This window comes from Lycorma delicatula, chromosome 7, assembly GCF_047948215.1.
Source record: "Lycorma delicatula isolate Av1 chromosome 7, ASM4794821v1, whole genome shotgun sequence".
NCBI classification, from domain to species: domain Eukaryota; kingdom Metazoa; phylum Arthropoda; class Insecta; order Hemiptera; family Fulgoridae; genus Lycorma; species Lycorma delicatula.
In genome coordinates, this window is record NC_134461.1 from 141,501,070 (window position 1) to 141,523,927 (window position 22,858).

Sequence of the window (22,858 nt, forward strand, 5' to 3'; positions counted from 1 at the left end):
GTAAGAATTAAGTAAACGTTACAAAGTATTACTCGGTTAAAAAATATATTTGTAATATATTACACGAATAACGGTTAAGGAATTACAGTATGGTGAAATAATTTTTAATGTGGGATATTTATTACACGTTATCAACATTTTTTTTTTTTTTTATTTACAAAAGAATAAGTATGTGTAACTACTACTAATTCAAGTAACTAATAAATATATTGTCTCACATACGATTAAGGAATACAACTACATAACATTACGTACAACTTTCTTTTTTTCAAACACGCACTTTGAATCTTAGGATCGTTTTTATGCATGCGATTTTTTTAACGTTTTCTTCATACAAAATTTCATCAGAAGGTTACAGCCGAAGAATTGTGTTGGTTTTTTTTTTATTATTAGAAAAACAATAATTTAACGCGCTGTTGAGCATATAAGCATCAATTCATCCCAATGTCCGAATAAACTATCTAATAAAACTCCGTTAATATAAAAAAAAAAAGCTGACAACACAGTTGTAGGACTTTCCCGTCACGCGGCTTTTTTCTGATGCACGGCTTACACACACAACTTAATTAAAAATATTTATTATTTTATTTAAATAATAATATTTTTTGTCTATTTAATTCAATGATTCTAACTAAAGCGTTTGCGTACGGTATTTCATTCGCGCGGATGACGCGGTATTAGCGGCCACTTAAAATACCTTTTTACACTTTAAATATTATTCATTTATTTAATTCTATCGCTCACCTGTGACGTCACAACATACCAGAAGACTACAGCAGTTGTACGTCAGTGCTGAACTAGCGCTCCTTGTGGTGAGACGGAGTACTATTGACGCAGTATACTCGCTTAACCGTTAGTTTATTTAGAGTATATTTGGGGATGTGATTTTGCAAAAACGTTTTTTGGAAATATTATTATTTTTTAATCGTTAACAAATGCGCCTAAGGAAAATAATACCTTAATCGGGCAAAATCTCGAGATACTGTGGGTAACCTTGCTCTACAACCTCACCGCCTTGGCGTTTAAAGTTTAATGTCATCGATGTTCATATAAAAAAAATCTGACCAAGTTTGGTCACAATCGGTCGATTACTTCTGGAGATATAAGGTGATTTTGGGTGCGACACCGAACACGCAATGTAAATACGAACATCCGGAAAATTTCCATCCTGTTTTTTTTTTGTTGGTATTTTAGGTTCCTTGGGTGTGAAAAACGTAAAGATCCGGTGAAAAGCGCGTATAACAAAACCGGATCGATTACAATACTTTTCCTTCTAAAGCTGTAGCGCTAGACGGTAAAGTCAAAGTTGACAATAAAGTTATAATATTTTCCTGGCATTGGTTATTCATTCTTACGCAGTGGGAAATAAATTGTACACGAAAAAGTTACCTAAATATTATTTTTGGGGGTGGGGATATATTATGTTAATTTTTGTTATAAAATTATCATCGTATGTTAAAATAACCTTAAAAATTTTTTTTTTTAATTTTTATACATTTACTATGTACATGGAAAAACTAAAAATATTCCACTAAAAAATGTACAACTGATAAAAAGTTACTAAAGATTTATTTTTTCTGGGTAGGGCTGAATTATGATGAAATTTTATTGTGATATTATTATTATTATTGAAATTTTACTTTAATGAATAATACTGTTATAAGTTTAAATAAACCAAAAAGGTTTAAAAATTAAAAAAATATTCGATGTTTTTTTAACTTTGATATGTTCCCCTCCCAATATTGCCCTCAAAGTATTTTTGTTTTTTGGAACACTTGCACTACTACTTTGTTTTAGGCTCCGAGATCACCATTAGGTATCGCTTTAGAAGATGAGATATGCCATGCCTGACCAGGATTCGAACCCGGGATCTCCGGATGAAAGGCCGAGACGCTACCACACTCTCGCCACAGAGACCGGCTGCACTATCTTCCTTGTACAAGCAAAGGAAGAACTGTAATCACGAAAAATTTCAGTTTTCAGAGTTCAATGTAAATATCCATTTTGACTCTCCCTGAATCCATTTTGAGTGGTTTCGGCGTGACGTTTGTATGTCCGTATCTATGTATCACGTATAACTCAAAAAACGATTAGCCGTAAGATGTTGAAATTTTGGATTTAGGGTTGTTGTACCATCTAGTTGTGCACCTCCCTTCCCTTTTGATTGCAATCGACTTGACCAAAAATGTCCAAAAAAAGCCCAAAATCCAAAATATTTTGATTTTGGCCTCTTTCTTAACTGCAGTAATAAGCTCTATTTAAGAGATTTTCAACGATATATCACAAGCGGTACTTATTTTCATCGGTTCCAGACCTATTGCCAAATAAAGCTTTAATTAAGGAAATATTTTGATCTTACAAGCGCAAGGCACATCGGTTCGAATCCGATGATATAATGTATATCAATATAATGGTAGTATATGTTCGCTATGAAGTAGACTCATAACTACTTCAGCGACGTGAAACAAAATTAATATATAAACTAACATAAAATGCCTATACGGACACCACAAAAAAATGTGATGCAATGTCGTGACCACCACAATGCAATTCTATAACTGTCCACTTTATTAAAGAATTGGGGGATCGTATCTCACTTTCAAATGAAATAAGTTTAAATGAATGCAACAAAAAATGTGTATATGTAATTTAATAGGCGTACAAGGAAATCATGTGGTGTCGACATCAGATTTTACATTTAGCTTCCGGAACCACCGCAAAGTATTAGTTAAGAGAATGAATGGGGATGATATGCATGAATGTAAAGGAAGTGTATATACAGTCTTGTACAGTTTAAGGTCGTCCATTCCTGAGACGTGTGGTCAATTGAAACCTGACCACCAAAGAATCCACGATATTGTATTCATATCCGTATAAAAGGCTTTTACTAGGATTTGAACATTAGAACTTTCGACTTCGAAATCAGCTGATTTGCGATGACCGAGTTCACCATTACATCAATATATAGAGCTTATAGAGCTCTATATAGATAAGCTCATAGAGCTTTTCTGGCTCATACTACGTTCCAGTACCTATTAAAGACGCTTTAATAATATTGGTTTTAATATTCTAATAAAAAAATACCGGTGTTTATAATATCTTTATAATAAACTGTTGCGGTGGATATTAGATATACGTATATATTTTTGATATGTAATGAAAATATTTATTTTATAAATCACTGAATCGATAGCAGTAGGAAAAAATTGCGTGCAAGTTGATCGTATAATAATTTTAATTAGATGAAATGAGATACATAATCATGAATTGATATAATTTAAATTAATATTGACAATGAGATCAGAACGTTTTATAATGATAAATTTGTCGCATTGTTAATGTGCATAAAAACTTGAAGATTATTTCTTGTGGATTAAAATAAAATATAATTTTGTACAAAACATAATATTATATAAGATCCCATGCCTTGTTGGGCAACTAAAATTATTCATGAAGAAAGAGTAATTTATTAAATGTAATATATTAATTAATTAAAAAATAAAAGTAAATTTATTAAAAATATCTAAACACACACACACACACACACACACACACACACACACACACACACACACACACACACAGGCTTAAATCCAATAATCCAGTAAAATAACTTTTTAAAGAAACATAATGCTTGGTCTATATTATTAAATAGAATTAAGTAAAAGTAAAGTGAAGAATCTTGTTTAGTCACGTTAAAGGAAACTCAGACAATATTATCTAAAACATTTATTTACATTTTTATCTAGCATAAGATAGTCACAACAATATCATTTTAAAAAGAACAAATATTTAAAAAAAGTAAATACGCTACTCCAGTGTCTCAGATCAACAAACTGATTTTGTCAAATTATAATTTCATTTCATCATGTATTGTTATGATCATCATATCAAATATTGGTAATCTTCATATTAAATAATTTAGCTAAATTTGTATAAAATAAGCTTTTAAGTAACATGAACATTTATGAACCCAATTTACAAATCTCCTTTAATAAATTTTATAATATTTCATAATTTTTCAAGTTATACAAATTATTTTCCAGGTAAAAATTTTTAATTTCTAATTATTGGTTTATTGGTTTTAATAAAAAATTATTTTCTAATTTTGGATGAAGATAGTTAGAATTTTTTTCAATACGGTGTATTACCTCTGCAGCAAACTGATATCGTAAGCGGCGATCATTTGGTTAAATGTGATGAAAAAGTTGTAACTTGTACGCTCGCAAACGGAGTCGCTTATGAACAACGTCGTGAGCAGTGGAACAAGGAATTTCCAATTTTTCTAATCGTCTTTCCAGGACTGGCAGTGAAAGCATCATGTCTAAGATCTACAGCCCCGTCACTAACTGAAACTTTTGGATTTTATCTAGGATAAGATAAATCAAGGATATATTCAATAATAAAACCGTAATAATTTAATTATTTTTAACAGCGATGGATCTTTCCCGTATTTATTTCATTTCTGTTATCTATCTCCTAAATATAGTGTCGGGGCTAAAGGTATCCAAAAGTAATAACCTATATTTAAAACACCGTCTCTTAAACGTAGGCTCAATCGACAGGAAATATCTTCTAAGATTTCTTCTGTATTCTCTCAAGGTCAGTGGAACACGCATGCGCAGACAAGCCGATTCACAATGCAATTGTAGTCGGTAATAGTCAGTTGAGATGTGGACCCGCAACAGAAGGTTCATTGCGTGCTTTGGTCAGCGAAGGTTCAATCCGTTACGCGTGTTCGACGGCGTGTACGAAATGAATCAAGTGTTGATCTTTCTACATCCAAATCTATTCGTCAGCGGGATACGATTTTAAGAGAGACTAGAAGCCTGGTTTCACTAACTCGAAATCATCCAAAGGTTTTAGTTAGTAATGAGGCTGTAGATCATAAACGCGATGCCTTCACTACCAATCCTGAAATTCAATTAGGCGGACTAGTTACGAACTTCAAATTCTTCATTCCATTGTCGAAAACAGTCTTAATTATCTTGATACGTTGTAATTAAATGAGAGGTAACCATAGGTACGGGAAAGTTAACAGACACAGTTATCGAAAATGAAAGGGACACAACGAAAGTCAATGTCTGGTTGTGAGGTACGAGGTACGCGTGTCCTGTCACCCGCTGTGACAGGACACGCGTACCTCGACATGCTTGAGAACTTTGATCTTCTCAGATTCGTGCAGGCTTGTTTCCAACAAGATGGTACTCCACCATACTTTCATAGAAATGTTACTGTGTTCTAGAACAACACTTTCCCCGGATGTTGGATCGAACGGCATCCCTTAGAAAATCTACGAAATTTAAAAAAAAAAAACATGAAAATTGTTTTTAGGTATTTATATGAAGTGTATTTGCAATCCCTAATCTAGTGAATATCTCGGTACAGTCGGAAATGGGGAAAATGATTTTTTGCCTTTCTTCACCCTTTTCAAGGTTAAATTTTGAAAAAAGTAGAAATTGTTTTTTAGATAACATGAAAATTACACATACCATTAATCAAGTTGATATCTTCAATCCTTACCAAGAAATTAAAAAAAAAATTCAAAATACATTTTTTATCCATTAAACACGTAATTTAAAAAAAAATCTAGAAATTATTTTTTAGATATTCACACGGAGATAACACACACCAAAAATCAAGTCGATATTTTCATTTGCTACCGAGCAATTAAAAAAAATAATAAATTTCACTGTTACTTCTCCATTTTAATCTTTTAAACTCAGCATTTCAAAAAATCCTTTCTTGTGCACGTACACCGTAAGAACATGTACACAAATTTTCATCGATTTATCATTAGTAGTTTTTGATTAGCGTAGATGATTCAGTCAGTCAGGACAAGTTGTTTTATAGGAACACACACATATATATATTTTGAAGTTCAATGTCGTTATTTAAACACCCGGAACATATTTATACATTACAATTAACACAACATAATGTAATATATTTATTCAACTGTGCTTCTGTACATAATATGACGTCATACCTAACGATTTATAAATTCCTAGTGCATTACCTTGACAGGTATAACAGCATAGAAACCTATTACAAAAGTTTTAATTTAACTGCATTATTCAAATTCATTCCATATTAGTAGACGGAGTTGACCTATCGCTCAGCACGACTCCTTAATATTCCACCCGGAAATTATTATTGAAACAAAACACATTAAAAAAATGAATAAAAAAAATTGAATTTTAAATTATCTAAAAATAGCGATAAAGATAAATTTTTATCACAAGGTATAAAAATTATTCATGATATTTCTAATTAATATTGAAAGTAACAAATAATTTAGTAATAAAAACAACACATTTTTATATAGAGTGATTTTTTAGTCCTGTTACCCAATTTTAAATGTAATTTAAGAAAGGGAAATTTAGATGGAATAAAAAAATGTATTTGTTACTTACAAAAGAGATTTAATAAAAAGCTATTACTTACATAATTTTTAAAGAATATGCTCAAAATGCCCACACCTTGCGGTTATACACGCACCGACTCTTTTCAGCATATTAGCAGAAACCTTTTTAAGAGTTGCATTGGAAATATTCGTGATTAAGACTGTAATATTGACTTTAAGTTCATCAATAGTGTGAGGATTGTTTTGGAAGACCTCGGACCTAATATAGCCCCACAAAAAGTAGTCAGAAGATGTGAGGTCTGAGGACCTTGGAGGCCATAAGCCCTTGCTTATTATTCGATCATCAAAGAACTCTTAAAGAAAATCCATGGTTTTTCAAGACGTGTGGCATGTAGCGCCGTCTTGTTGAAACCAGCAATACCGTTCTTGAGGTTCCAGGAGGGACGCAAGTAGGCGCATAATATTCCTGTACACTTCACCATTTACTGTCTGTTCGAACAATATGGGTCCGACTATACGATGAAGAGATATCGCACACCACACACCAATTTTTTCAGGATGGAAAGATTTGTCTTGTAAAGCGTTAGTATTTTCAACCGCCCAAATTCGACAGTTTTGACTGTTCACATAACTATCGAGATGGATCCAAGCTTCATCGCTAAAGAACACTGTGTTTAAAAATTAGATTCCGTTATCATTTACAAGAGACCTAAACCAACGACAATATTGCAATCGCTTTTTTAATCTGGAGGCTGAAGTTCTTGGACTAATCGTACGCGATACAGATGCAATTTCAGTTTTTTAGCAACTTTCTGAACACTAGAATATGACAAACCAGCATGCGTGAAAAGTTTTCGTAAACTTTTCCGTGGAGAATTGAGCAATCTTGTTTTCACATTCTCTAAAACGTCATCTGTAAGCGAGTCGGTCGACCGCTACGTTTTCTGTCGCAAAAACTACCCGTCTTCGAAATCGGTTTGCTAGCCTAGAAATTGACATTTTTTCTGGCGGAGGAACACCAACAAATTCAATTTTATATGATTCTTTTACACTCGCATACGATTTCGAAGCAAAATATTGTTCAAGAATGAAAACTCGTTCTATGGTAAAAAACATCCTGTTCGTAACACGACCGGAAACGGCACAAAAATTTACACACCTCAAGGAGAATCAACTCACACTGCCGTATCTATACCGGTTGAGTTGCGCTACCAACTTCGTGTCACAAAATAAAATTTCCCTTCTTAGAAAAAAATTACCAGACATTAACAATCGGGTAACAGGACTAAAAAATCACTCTGTATTAATTACTATCTTATTACAGATATCAGTACCTCCAAATACACAGAAAAATTAATGATCAACTTAAATATTTATTCAGCAACATCAATGATAACTAAATACAATATACCGAGTTCGATTCTAGGTAATGTCGGAATTACACAACAATTCTTAAAAACATCTTCCCCCCAGCCCGAGAAATTAACAAATAAAATTAAATTAATTTTCGTCAGTGAAAAGTATCATATACAAACAAACATAATCGAAGAGAGAAACCTCTCCCAATGATCATTGAGGTCTCACCCTTAAGTTTGTTTAAGGGTGAGACCCCAATCAGGTTTAAGTTATTTAATATTAAGATACTTCTTAATACAAATTATATAAATTAATGTACGATTAAAGTTAAAATTGAAATCTTTGCGTCTGGAACTTAGACGTTTGTTTTCAACGCGATGGCTTTTTAAAAAAAGCATTTAATAATTAATTTGTTTGTCTATTTAAATAAAAGATATCATCCAAAGTTGGGAAGATCGAGATATCTCGATGGTCCCAACTTTTTTTATCTCTTATCTATTGAAGAATAAAACAAAGTGGAAAGAAGATTTGCTATTAAATTAGAAAAGATCAACTTATTTTCTATTAAATTTAATATAAAAAATAAGATGATTTAACAATCTATTCTACTTTCATATAAAAAAAATCGAAAAAATTATAGTTATGATATTATTAAGAAAGTGTTACGCATTAGTGTGACAATAATGACATTATAAAACAAGTTTAATAAACAGCTTAATAATAGTATTGAGCCTTTTGCGCGCAAGATAGCGTTAGTATATTCCGGCAAAAGTAGAGAAAGACCGGCATATAAGGAGTCATGGCATCTCTAATGACATAAACATCCATCACTAAACAGTGTTAAACCATTTGGAAAAAGCTGGCTGCAAAAAGAAGCTCGATGTTCGTATACCACATGAGCTGACTCGGAAAAATGTACTCGATCAAATTTCTATCCGCGAATCTCTACTGAAACGTAAAAAATCGAGCCATTTCTGATGCGGTTGATAACGAGTAGTGAAAAGTGGATAACCTATGATAACAATGTGCGAAAAAGATCATGGTCGAAGCTTTTGCGTTTTACACATTGTAAAACGCTAAACAGTGTAACACGTTGTGTAACACTGTTGTAAGCCTGGATATATTATATCGATTTACTATAATTTTAAGGCTTTTCCTAGAATAGTAATTGCATTTTTTTCGGTGTAAGTAAAAAGAACTGTATTGATTGCATTTTTTGGGAATGTGACAAAAAATAGCTAATTACATGAAAAAAACAATTATATTTGTCATGCATGCATGGCAAATATAGAAACAATAAACCAGTTTTTTTTCAGTAATAAATATATAAACGTATAATTTACAAGTGAAAAAAACCAAACAAAAGAACCATGTTTTTACTTTCAGCGGTTAAAACAAAAATAATTGTTAATAAAAAAATATATAAAAAAAACTATAATTGTGTTTTACTAATTTTTCAAACGGTAAAATATTACATTTTTATTCTAACTATAAATTAAAATCTAGAATACCTTGAAAATAGTATTAAAAAACACAAGTAACAAAAAAATTAATTATACAAAAATTACTAAGTAGAAATGACAACAAAAAAATTCAAGGGATAATCGTGTAAACCCACCTAATTATAAATGAGTGGGTTTACAACTCAAAAAGATCTGCTGTATAATTCACGCAATTTATGGTAAGATTTGATGTCTGAAAACTACTCCGTTTAAAAAGCAAAGGAGTTAAATAATATTAAAGACGAATTAATAGCTGCACTGAATTAAAAAAAAAGCTTTTTGCGTAAACATTTAAACCTTTCTAAAAATTATTAGATTTCAACACTTAACGAAATTTAAATTCTTTATATATCAAATAGATTTATTATATTTCTACAAAAATGTTCCAACTTTTTGCAGATAAGAATCCTTAAATAGCCAGGTTCGTTCGTAGCCAATCATTCGCGTATTCATGTTAAAAGATTAAAAAAAATTTCTTTAAAAAGACAAATATCTTCGATTTACATCAGGACAAAACCCCATGTTTGGTTTAAAAAACTAAGTTTTTTTTTAATACCGTAATAATTAAATCCAATTAAAATACTACCAAAATGTTTTTTTCTTCACGTTCATTAAAAGATTTCTTTAATGGACTTACCGATGTCTATTTTTGCTACAACAATATTTTTGCTAACTTTTACTACAACAAAAAAAAAAAAAAAAAAAAAAAAAAATACTAAAAGTTGCAAAAAAAATATTTTTATTATAAATATGTTTCATAATAATAAAAGATGTACAAACTAAATTATAAAAACTAAAAAGAAAAAAATCTGATGTAGACACCACATAACTTTTCTTGTACGCCTATTAAATTAAATATACATACACATTTAAAAAAATGTAAAGTACATAAAATTGTATTTCATTAATAACTTCTGATATTTTTTTATTTTTTTTTTATTGTATTATAAATTACTGTAAAAAAAAAATGTACAATCAGATGTTATTAATTATTAATAAATCAATTGAGTTATGCGAGATCCAAACGTCACGCCGAAACTAGTCAAAATGGATTCAGGGATGGTCAAAATGGATATTTCCGTTTTTATTCTAAAAACCGAAATTTTTCGCGAACATTATACTTCCTTTACTTTGCACAAGGAAGTAATAAGCAGAATTTGTATAACATAAAGACGGACTTAAAGTTATGATAAGGATTTAATAAGCAATGCAAACGATTCAAGGGATTTTAATAGGCTTTAAAATTTATTTAGATTTTTGCGAAGTTTTTCACAATAGAGAACTTTTTTAAACGATTACGCTGTTAGTAAATTTGTTGAGATAAACGATAATTTTGTTAAGGTTGAATGTTTTTTTTATCGGCTTTATTGAAATAAACCGCATATTGTCTTATTTTATGCAAGCGTTATTGAATAGGGTCGACCAAGTAGCTTGTCCATGCAGAGAGTTCAAATGGTATGTTGTAAATCTGAATATTTCTTTCCGTTCGGATTGTTCATAGCAAGGTTGTATATTATACTTTTTATTGTTTTATTTTATAAATGTTGTTATTTATATGTATTACCTCGTAATTATTATTTTATTTTATATCCTACCCTACTAAAGGGCATTTATGTGTGTGTCTGTCTGTATGTGTGTCCCCTGTAGCTTAGCAGCGGAATGTAACCGATCACTAGCGGAAAATCCTGATTAGTTAGTATCATTTCTAGAGTTAAATTTCTAATTTAACTTTCGTTATATCAATTTTATCATTCAAAAAAAAAAATTTTTGCACAAGAAGTAATCAATTTTGGACAACTAATAATTCCATTCCGAGATGCCGCCCGCGAGGGCAACCCGCCTGGAGGGCCTAGCTTCGGAGGACGTGCCTACGGGACGCCTCTGCAGCTAGTATATACATTTATATATTTACTTTTACTATTAACTTTGATTATACTGATAAGCGCTTGTTTCAACCAGAGAAGGAAGAAAGAACAAAAGAGGTGCCGACATTGATCTGAACTGCTATTAATCAAATAAAATCGTAAGTTTCAATTTCAGATCATCGCTTATATCGTCGCCGCTAATATTTAAATCACAATCACAATTAAATCACTATCGCCATTTACGTTAATAACGACATTTTGAATGTCATTATCAATTAAAGGTTCCCGAGACAAATAAGATGTTTTTATCGTTTTCTTAACATGGAAACAATCTTAAATAAGATTGTTTTCTTGACACGGCCGCACTTTGGCATTCCTAATTGAATTTGTTTGTTCTTCAATTAATGCAATAGCATCATCTAATTTAAAATTAACATCTTTTTTCGCTACATACTCTTTCAAAACCGCAAACATATTTTTAATCGGATTTAATTACGAAGAATAACGATAATCTAAAAACAGTATGACCTTTCTCGGCTAAAATTGAATCGATTTTAAATAATGTAAAGCGGCTTATGCAGTTTTAAACTGTACAGTTTTGGTTTCAACATTGTACTCGTAAATGACACGTTATCGATCATGTCTATTTTTCACTTGTATTTTACTTATGAAAATGTCTGCCGAGGAATTTACATCGGAGGCATCCCGACCGAGGCCCGGCTGACGACTGTGACATGTAATCAGTTAGAAGGTCTAAAGACAACATCCGGTAAAGCCCTCGGGGCTCGAAACGGAGGGGGTGGTGTGGCGACCGGTAAGGTCTCCCTACGGGGTTGGGATGCTTTTCACCTGTTGGATTTTGAAGCGCAGTTCAGGTGCACGTTATGGTACGAAACATTATCTACGATGATGACCGAGTTAGAGGGAAGATCAGGAATTAATTTTTGTTTTATCTACCGCTATAAATAACAAAATTGATATTATTATGATCTCCTGTTTTGATACCAGATTTAAATATAAGAAAGGCGTTCTTGACAAAACCATTTTCCGAACCGGCATGAGCAGTGCAAGAGCCTTTTCGGAGAAGCAAGGTTGCAGTCAGAGCCGTCACTCCAACATATTGGTTTGGTTGACTGACATGTACATAAGATTCGTCCGTGTAAATTATAGTTCCGTTTTGGTTATGGTATTCTTTATTAGCTCTTAAGTAACTTAGCCTTAGTTCCCGATTTTCTAATAAAATATTTCTATTATCTACAGTTTTTTTCCATTTGAACCCCATGCTTTTACAAATGTGCCATACAGAACAAAGTTTTTCAAAAGAGAAAATTGATTTTCTCTTTTACGACCGGTAAAGTTGATAGAAAAATAACGAGTTTAATTTACCATTGTGAAAATTATAAATCGTTTCACGAATTACATTTTAATCAAAATTATCCAGGGACGTTTTAGATTTTTTAGTTTTTAAATTAGTTAAAATTTTTTGAACATTAGTGAGTTTAATTTTCATAGCTTGAGCGATACGTTTGTGAACTTGTTTAAGAAGGATCGGTCCACCTTGCGCTTCCTTTTTCATAAATTTAAAAACATTAAACACGACTTTCTCTTGTCTGGCTATGGATAAGTTTACGCCCATAGTAAATGTTAGAATTTACCGGTAAAACTTAAGATTTACCGGTATTCGGGGGTTTACCGTAACACACACACACACACACACACACACACACATATATATATATATATATATATATATATATTAAATGAACACAATTGAAAGTTTGATAAAACATTAACAAAATGAACATTACGGAACTTCACAAAATGTAACCTTTCCCTTTTCCCCTTTCTCCCATTTTCATTATTACCACATTCCTTTTCCCCAATTTCTCATTTTCCTCCTCCTTTCCCTTTTCTGCTCCCATTCTTTTTCCTTTTTATTTTTTCTCCTTTCCCCTTCTCATTTCCTTTTCCCGTTTTTCTTTTCTCCATTTTTTATTTTTTCCATTTTCCTCTTCTTCCCTTTTACTATTTTTCGATTTTTCTCATTTCCGATTTTTCCCTATTTCCCTTTCCCTTTCTCCCTGCTCGTAAATCGGTCAAGCAGTTTTTTATTTTGTAGCGGACACACATATCGGAAACATTGAAATGTAAAATATTTAGTATAGCGTGTGTTGCTTTCACGTCCAATAGATAGCGCTGTTTTTAAAAAAAAAACTGTTTTTACCTGTCAAATGTGTGGTATTTTATGTATATAAATAGTAAGTAAATAAAATCACGTGCGTTTTCTAATGCAACGTTGTCAAAATTTCAAAGCAATCGGTGAAGAACTTTCGGAGGATTAAGATTTTGAACAAACGAATAATTACATTTTTATTTATATAGATAGATTACGTCAGAATGTATTTTGTTTTGCCTTCCTTTCAGTAAATTAATACATTTTGTTTAATAATATCTCTTTTCGATATGCTTGCGCCCCCCCGTTTAGTATTATCACGCTATTCTAGGGAGGCGCGGCCCACAGGTTGAGAAACACTGTCCTAAGCCACTATATATTAGTACAAATTGAAAAAAAAATCTTACAGAATCTAAAATAATAATACCATATGTACTGTTCCGATGCATTACGTGTTTAACTAATCGGTAGCAATCAGTTATACATGGCTATTATTTCTCTTTACGTACAGGATTTTTACTGTAATAGTAATAATAATAATAGTCCATCTCAAGTAAAAGTTATACAATGGTGAAAGTAAAATAAAAACAACTGTTATAACTTTTTTTTTCTTTCTACGTTCTCTGAATACAATGGAAGAAATACAGTTACTGGAAATAACAAAATGCAGTTACGAAAACTTCATTTATAAAAAAGATTGATTACATAAAGTTAAAAAAGAACGTTGATGCAAAACCGAAGAAGATTCATCGACTTCAAAAGATCACGTTTTCTTAATGTTTCTTAACGTTATTAGTATCATATTAAAATTGCATTTCTTATTAAGATTTAAAGATACAGTAATTTAATAACCGTAACCTTACAAGGAAGAGCAAAGTTTTATTAATGAACAACATCTTCAGATAGATATGTATTTATATATATATATATATGTATTTCTTCTTTTTTTTTTTAAATAAAAAAAAGTTATTTATAATAGGTTTCATTAAAATATTCCAACATTTAAAAAGGAAATACTGTAGTTTATTCTTTTTTTTTTTAAATGTGAATCAATAAAATATAACTTCGTTAAAACATGAAAATTTAATGGTAACGGTTTGCACTAATGTACAAAATAAATAAATTCTGAATTCAATTTTAAAGTTCAACTAAATGTTAAGGCCAATATTAAAAAAAAAATATATATTATAAGTAGACTAATTTAATAAATAAATGAAATTAATTTTCTGAAAAGAATATACGATGTACGAGTAAATCTAAAAAAACTATGACTTCCTTGTACGCCTATTAAATTACATTTAGACAATTTTTTTTTTTTAATTAAAAGTACATAAAATTTTATTTCATTAAAAACTTCATCGTAATCATCATATTATTCATCGTAAATTTTTTTTTATATCGAGAGGTTAATAATTATTAATAAATCAACATTTAAATAAAAAAATAAAAAAAGGAGATGAAGTCTGATTCGAACCGTTGTGCCTTCCCCTAAGATCCAAATATTTCATTAATTAAAACTTTATTGGTCTATAACTCTGGAACTAATGAAAATAAGTACCAGTAATGATATATCGTTGAAAAGCTGTCAATGAGGGCTTACTGCTGCAGTTAAGAAAAAGTCCAAAATCCAGATTTTTTTGGATTTTGGGGTTTTCTGGTTCAGTCGATTGCAATAAAAAAAAGCAGGTGCATAACTAAGTGTTACAACAGTCCTAAATCCAAAATTTCAACATCCTACGCCAAAACTAGTCAATATGGATTCAAGGATGGTCAAAATGGATATTTCCGTTGAAAACTAAAAACCGAAATTTTTCGCGATCACAATACTTCCTTTACTTCATACAAGGAAGTAAAAAACCGGTAATTTTTAAAAAAGTATTTACTAGACTTTTATGGTGCATAACATATGGAATAAATATAAATAGCATGTTGCGGTCGTTCAATAAGAAAATGATTATAGAAAAATTATTATTTATCGGATGACAATGAAACTAACTGTACTTTTCAGCATAATTCCTGACTATATTTAGGCAACAGTCCCATCTTACCAAAAAATCTCTTACTCTGGTAGTACAAAATTGTTCATTTCATGTCTGAGCCATCTCGGTGAAATTACTATTGTTGCAATACTTATGCCACGTAAAACCTCTTTAAGAGGACTAAACAAACAAAAATCCGATACTGCGAGATCGGGACTGTAAGATGATACTTATCTGAAAGCTTCATCACATTTACAAATTATTTGTTAAACCACCGATCAATGAGTTCAGTTGTTAAATCACCTAATTTTCGATAAAACCATAAAAAAACTACACTTGGCGCGCTATATATATTTATTGATAAGTTTGACGTTTTCGATTTATAATATCGATAACTAACGTAATCTTCTTTTTTAGTTCCAAACCAATTTTTTATAATCGACGTAATTTATATATAAAAAACAGTAAACAAAAGTACTTTAAACGATTATGTTTTATTCTAATCTTAATTCACCGTGCGAAACGTGCAAATATTCTTAAAATATATCCTATTAAATGCATAATAATTAATTTGCTTTCACCCGATTTGTGTCGACTGATTCCAATTAACGGTCATTAGTCAAGGAATCACTATCTTTTTTCTTTCAAGAATGATGCGGGACGGAATGTAGTGCAAAAAAAACAAGTTATAGTCGTAGAAAACTGCAATTTCATAAATATTTCTTGTAAAAAAAAAAAAAAGCGCCGGTAAATTGTATTCTTACGACTTACTGAATACCACCGCTTGGGCGCGAAATATTTAGTAACATTTATATTTTCAGATGTCACTTCATTCGCTTTTTATAAAATTACTTTATAAATGTTCTTATTTATTTAGTTTATCAAACCGCTTATTAACTTAAAAAAAAAAATAATAGTTTTTATTTTTTTTAAATAACTATTACCGATTAAAAAAATTTCACATGTTTAGCATATGACAAACCTCATCTTCTTACAATTCCAGCAATATTTTGGTCATCCCTTGTCGTAAACGTTGATCATATCAAAAATTGTTTCAGACAAAAGAACATTAGGAACTTTAAACGAATTCGATATCTTATTTAATATAAAAGCGATATTTTGTTTTTTTCGAAAAAGCCCCCTATATTTCCACCCCTATGATCCGATTTTGGCCGTTAACGAACTCGACCGAAATTTTGTTACGAATTATTTTTAAGGAAGGGTTTTAAAGTGATTGCCGCAAAATTACGGCAGTTATCGTGTCCACAAGAAAGTGAAATATATATATATATATACATATAAATGTATGTATAAACTTTTGAGCTGAAGGTAGTTTTGGGGTCTGAGGGATGTGAAACAAAGATATGTCGAAATTTTCCGGAAGTCAAATCATGGTACTGATTACAATAGTAATCAAATAGTAATCTAGTTTGGTTTTTTGGGTTCCTTAGGTGTTAAAAGGTCAAGATCCGGCGTGAAAACCGCATATGCTCAAATTGGATCGATTACAATACTTTCTCTTCCAGAGCTAGCTCTGCTATAGCACTATCTAGACGGGAAAGTAAAAAACTAATTTATTACAGCAGGACTATCCTTCATTTTTTTTGTTACCATCATTAAACTTTAAATTAATTGTTAAGGCTATATAGTACAACAAGCATAGTAAACGTATTAAAAAAAATGGAAACTGAAATATTTTTGAAACTGACAATCCATCATATTTTCAAATCGTAAAAGAAAATACCTTCATTCCTCTCAAATAACAATTTAAAAGTTTTTTAAAACAACCATTATTGGTAGACGTTAATTTCATGAATATTAACAGAAATTAGGCTTTTAAAAAGTTAAAAATTGAAGCGATAAAATAATTAAAATAAATTCAGCACAGTATCCTTATACTCAAGCTACACAATATAATTTACAAGTCACTAATTTTAATAAGATGAAAATTATTAAATGTGAAATTTAGTTCAAATGTTTAATTTTGTTTCTTTATTTATATTACTTTAAAAGAGAAAGCAGATAAATATGTTTAATATTAACTAAGCGTGAAAAATATTCCAGTATAATAAGGTTACAAGGTAAAAACAAAATATTAAAAATTCATTCTGCATTACGGTATATTCTTTTGTAAGGCACAAAACAAAAAAAATAAATTACGCCGTTCAATTTCATTAATAAGCAACGCAATTCTATCGGATATAAAAAAAATCATTTTTTTCAATGCGATTCAATGTAAAACAATAATTAATAACAAAGAAAAATATACATATATAATGTATTTTGATATTAAGAAATAAAAGAAATTAAAATGTTTAACAACCGTAGCTAACAAATAAGTCTATAAAGTTAAAGGGCGATGGCCTATAAAATAATAAAGCGATATTAAAATACTATATAAAAGCAAAACAATTATTATCTCACAATTCATATTTCATAAATTTTAAATATCTCATCTTAAATAATACGATTTTTTCTTTTTTAAAAAAAAAAAAAACATCATTAAAAATTTAATCGAAGATACTATTTTTATTGTGAAATAACATTGCGGCAACTTTAAAAAAAAAAGGATGAACTAAGGCCAAAAATATGGCTAAACCGGCTATAAAGATTAGGGTTAACTAATTACGCAATTGCTTGACCAATTCATTTAAAAATTACTTTTTAATTAAATTAAAATTTTAATTACGCCATTTATTTTGTGCTAAATGTATGATTCAAAAGGACTTCACAAGTTTGAATAAAATAAAAAAAATTTATTTAAATAACTAAAAGATTCGGTTGAGGTCTCTCATTTCATAGAAAAACACATCAAGTATGTCACCCAACATTCACTTCGGTTCGATATGAATTCCATTTGTATTGCGATATCAAACACCAAACCTGAAGTCGATTTCAATCCAGACTGTAGCCATCAATATTACATCTGCATCCGCGGCGTTAATTCAAAGTCTTAGCTGAACAAGATCAACAAGCAAAGGTGGTAAATAAACTTGATCTTTAGTGAAACCCCGCAAGAAAACATCTAGCGAGAAAAAATATTTCAGCCAGTCCGTTGAAATGAGATTGTATTGAAATTATGACGTTAATGTTAATTATGATGTTATTGACGTTAATTAAGAAAAAAAATTGTAATTTCTCATTTTTTTCTTCCTTGTACGAAGTATTGTGATCGTAAAAAATTTCAGTTTTCAAATTTCAACGGAAATATCGATTTTTACCATCCCTGAATCCATTTTGACTAGTTTCGGCGTGACGTCTGTACATATATATCTCGCATAACTCACAAACGATTAGCCGTAGGATGTTGAAATTTTGGATTTAGGACTGTTGTAACATCTAGATGTGCACCTCCCCTTCTGACTACAATCGACAGGACTAAAAGTGACCAGAATAGTCCAAAATAAAAAAAAACATATTCGATTTTGAACTTTTTCTTAACTGCAGTAATAAGCCCTCACTGAGACCTTTTCAACAATCTATCGTACTTAGTTTCATTGGTTCTCGAGTTATAGCCAAATAAAATTTTAATTAATGAAATATTTGGATCTTACAAGAGGAAGGCACATCGGTTCGAATCCGACTTCATCTCCGACCTTTTATTAAATTTAAATATGTTGATTTATTAATTAAATTATTTACTTCTGATTGTAAAAAAAATTAAAATAAATAACAATTCAATAATAACAATAAAACAAAATATGTAAAAAAAATAAGAAGTTATTAGTGAAATAAGATTTTATGTACTTCTTTAACATGTGTATATGTAATTTGATAGGCGTACAAGGAAGTCATGTAGTGTCGACAACGGATTCGGTGAAACATCTGATTGTTTAATATTAATTGAAAATTATAATTTAGAATCGTATTAGTTTTATTTATGCATTTGTTTCAGCCTACTTGATAATAAATATCGCTATAAAATTTAGTAACCTTCCGTTTCGTTTTTGTTTTCATTTTGTTGATGGTTACATCAATAATTAAAATAACATAGTATTAGTTACATATAAGACCTACACTTATTTAAATAGTACTAAAAGAACTTTACTCTAACCTAATAGTTCAGGTAAAATTGTTGAATTAATAGTATAAATATTTGATGTTAATAAAAACAAATATATTAGCGATTGTGTAACCGTCCAATTTATTAAAGAATTAGAGGATCGTATCTCATTTTCAAAAGAAATAAGTTTAAATGTAGTGCAAAAAAAATGTGTATATGTAATTTAATAGGCTCACAAGGAAGTCATGTGGTGTCCACATCAGAATTTTTGACCTGAAAAATCGAATAAAATAGGTCCCAGAATCGTTTCTAAAATTCTAAACATTTCAGTACGATTTTATTTCACTGGGGTAGCTGAATTCCGAGTGAAATCTTTCATTCGACGTAATTCGCAAAATAAGCTTTTTAGAACATATATTTATATGAAATTTTTGCATTATTTTCACGAGGAGAATACGTTGTGTATGTCCAGGGAGAAATTCGCAATACACGCTGTAAATATGTATACATATATATTGGAGGTGGGGAATAAATTTTAAGGAAGATTTTTCTAAAAATATTCATATAATAAGTTAAGCTTAACAAATTTGCTTAAATAAAGTTTTTAAGTTTTCTCTAAACTTAACACCCCCCTTCCAAGAAAGGCTAAAAAAGTAAGTCTATAACTTTAGAAAAATGTAAACATTTCTTGACAGATCTATAATGAAATATAAACCTTCAAGATATTTTTGAAAAATATTTAAATCAAAGGGAGAAAGAAAAAAGTAACAAAAAACATATAGCTCAATTTTAAGACGTAGGGGTTGATTTTTTTTTACAAAAAAATCAATATTCATGTTTTGTAGATAAAAAATTTGCTTTAATAAAGTTTTCCCTATAATGCCTCTAAAGAAAATCCCTTCACGAAATCCCCTTAAACAAACATTGAAAAAAAAATTATATGATCAATGCCTTATATACGAAATATTTGAGCCAAATTTGAAGAACATCGGTTACGTCTATCCTGAGATATAAGGCCAAAAACAGTGCGACACACATGTGTACGCACTTACATATACTTGTATATCATATCATGTGCATGATATCTTGCATATTATATCATTTTTTTGGTCTAGATGAACTGGTTGCAAAAAAGCCTATACCTGATTTTTGACGTAATCACCAAACATTCCCATTTAATATAGCTAGAATACCTACATTAAAGGGGAAAGCTATTCTAGCTATATTCGCCGGGAAAGCATATATAATATATACGTTGGTTTTGAGCTATCTGATCCATTTAGCATCATACATTCAAACATATATGCATACATATTTATTAAATCGAATTACATGGGTTAAGGGATGCCAATAGTTCTGATTAAGATCATTAAAGTCAAAATCAACTATTTTTTGGATTCCAGTAAAGAAAGGAAAAAAAATCATTTCAAAGTATTCATAAAGATTAATCCATTAATTTTGATCGCTGACCTTCAGATAACTCGCGTTCAACAATAATAACAATAATAGTAATTATCTTTTGATGAACTATTCATTTCTGAATTAAATATAACCTATTTTTTAAACAAATAATTCCTTACCGCAGAAAAAAACAACAAAATAAAAAATTTATTCAATCATATTAAACATCTTATCATACAAATATTTAATTATTGAATTACAGGAAGTTATTAGCGTTGATATAGAGCGATTTGTGCTGATTAGAAAAACAAATTTAATGATATTTTTTTCTCTTAATTATCCAATTATCGATTTAATTCATTTATATAATTAAATTTAGAAAATGTTACGTCTTTAATTATTATTTCTTAAAAGTATAAATGAAGAAAAACTGATTCGAATAGTCGATTTAAAAAACAAGAGATTTCATATGCAAAAAATAAGAAATCTGATTACAAAAACTCCTTTTCGGCACGACGGAAGGACATTTCACCGGTGCTAAGTAGGGGATTAAAAATATTTCCACCTTAAAGTTAAGAAAAACTTCAAATTTACTCAATACGACAACGATTGCGTTTGGAAAAATGTTTCACATGTTTAGCACACGACAAGCCTCATTTTCTTACAATTCCAGCCAAATTTTGGTCATCCCTTGTTCGTCATATCAAAAATTCATTCAAACAAAAGTTTTAGGTAATACAGGGTTATCATAAAAGAATGGTGCGGTTTTGAACACGGTTTAAATTAAAACAGAATTACTTACAGTTCATATTTTTTATTTTTCAAATTTGTCGTCTCAAACATTTTTTACATAATTAATAAATTTCAATATGTGCTCCCTTAGTCGCTCGACAAATTTCCAAACGATACTCAACTTCTCTCCAAACATTAGTTAACATTTCTTCGTTAATGGTTGCCATTGCTTCATTAATCCTGTTTTTTAAGCGGTTTAGGTCGCGAATTTTTTGTGTATAAACAACGCTTTTGATGTACCCCCACAAGAAAAAATCGCAAGGTGTCAGGTCTGGACTCCTTGGAGGTCAAAGTATACAATCGCTACAATCTTCCTATGAATTAATGAAACCGCACCATTCTTTTATGATAACCCTGTATTAATTTTATATGAAATCAACGGTAAAATTTAGTTTACAGCTTATATACTTTACTTATCTAAATACATGTATTTTTGTAAAGAACATAATTTTATCTTAGCGTAATTAGAACACTGTCATCACGACATCTGTGCCAATTTTGATGGAAGTTGGTATTTTTTAAATGTGTTGTTCTATGTTTCTCAAACACTAAAATTGATTTTTCATTAAATCCAGAATGACACTCAGAAGAAATGTTTTTAGTATGGAATATATGACAAAAGAATTATGTGCACTATAATTGACAAAAATTTCAAATTTCAAATGCTATAAAACATAGCGATCGGGAAATAATTCACAAGACAATGCAAAGAAAAAGAACTATGTAATAGCAGACAATTTCTAAAGGTGTGGCTAACTAAAAATTCTTTACGTAAACCAATACTGTCAAAAATTACATCAACATTTCAAACAAATGAAGAAAAGAATAATAAATAAAAAAGAATAATATTAATATTGAAAGATAACAAGAAAGGTACTAATCATAAGAGAATTTTAATCAAACTGTACCCTACGTAGTTACCTAACAAAGTTGGAGGTCGTTGATTAGGTACGGGTTAACCTCGTACGTAAAATAATGCAGGAGGTGGGCAAAGTATATACCGCCAATGATGCAAACAGCAGCTGCAAGTGACGTAATGACACTGAACCAGTGTAAAACGGAACGTTACAATCTGATTGTCTACATCACGCTCACCGTTTAATATTACTCGGTTGAAATAATATTTAAAAAATAATATAGAATAATGATATAAAAAATATTCATTAACGTTATTGTTAAGATCTTCGTTTATAATGATTTACTACTATTCTTTATATGAAAATAAGCAATAACAAACAAAAACGATTTAAAGTACATTTATTATATTATAAAACTGTAACATAATTTCTACCAGTACGTTACAATACAATTCACAACTCAAAGATTTCTTTAATTTTCCTTTTTTTTTATTATTATACGAGTTAATTTATTAATTTGTTGAATTATTAAAACTAATGTTACTATAGTTATAAAATAAACC

At 30.0% G+C, this 22,858-nt stretch overlaps 1 protein-coding gene across 1 annotated transcript in view; it reads right to left on the minus strand.

The window, feature by feature from the left end:
- LOC142328395 (uncharacterized) overlaps positions 1 to 22,858 on the minus strand; it is an 885,003-nt gene that overhangs the window by 733,632 nt on the left and 128,513 nt on the right. The gene's annotated exons all lie outside the window — the stretch shown is intronic.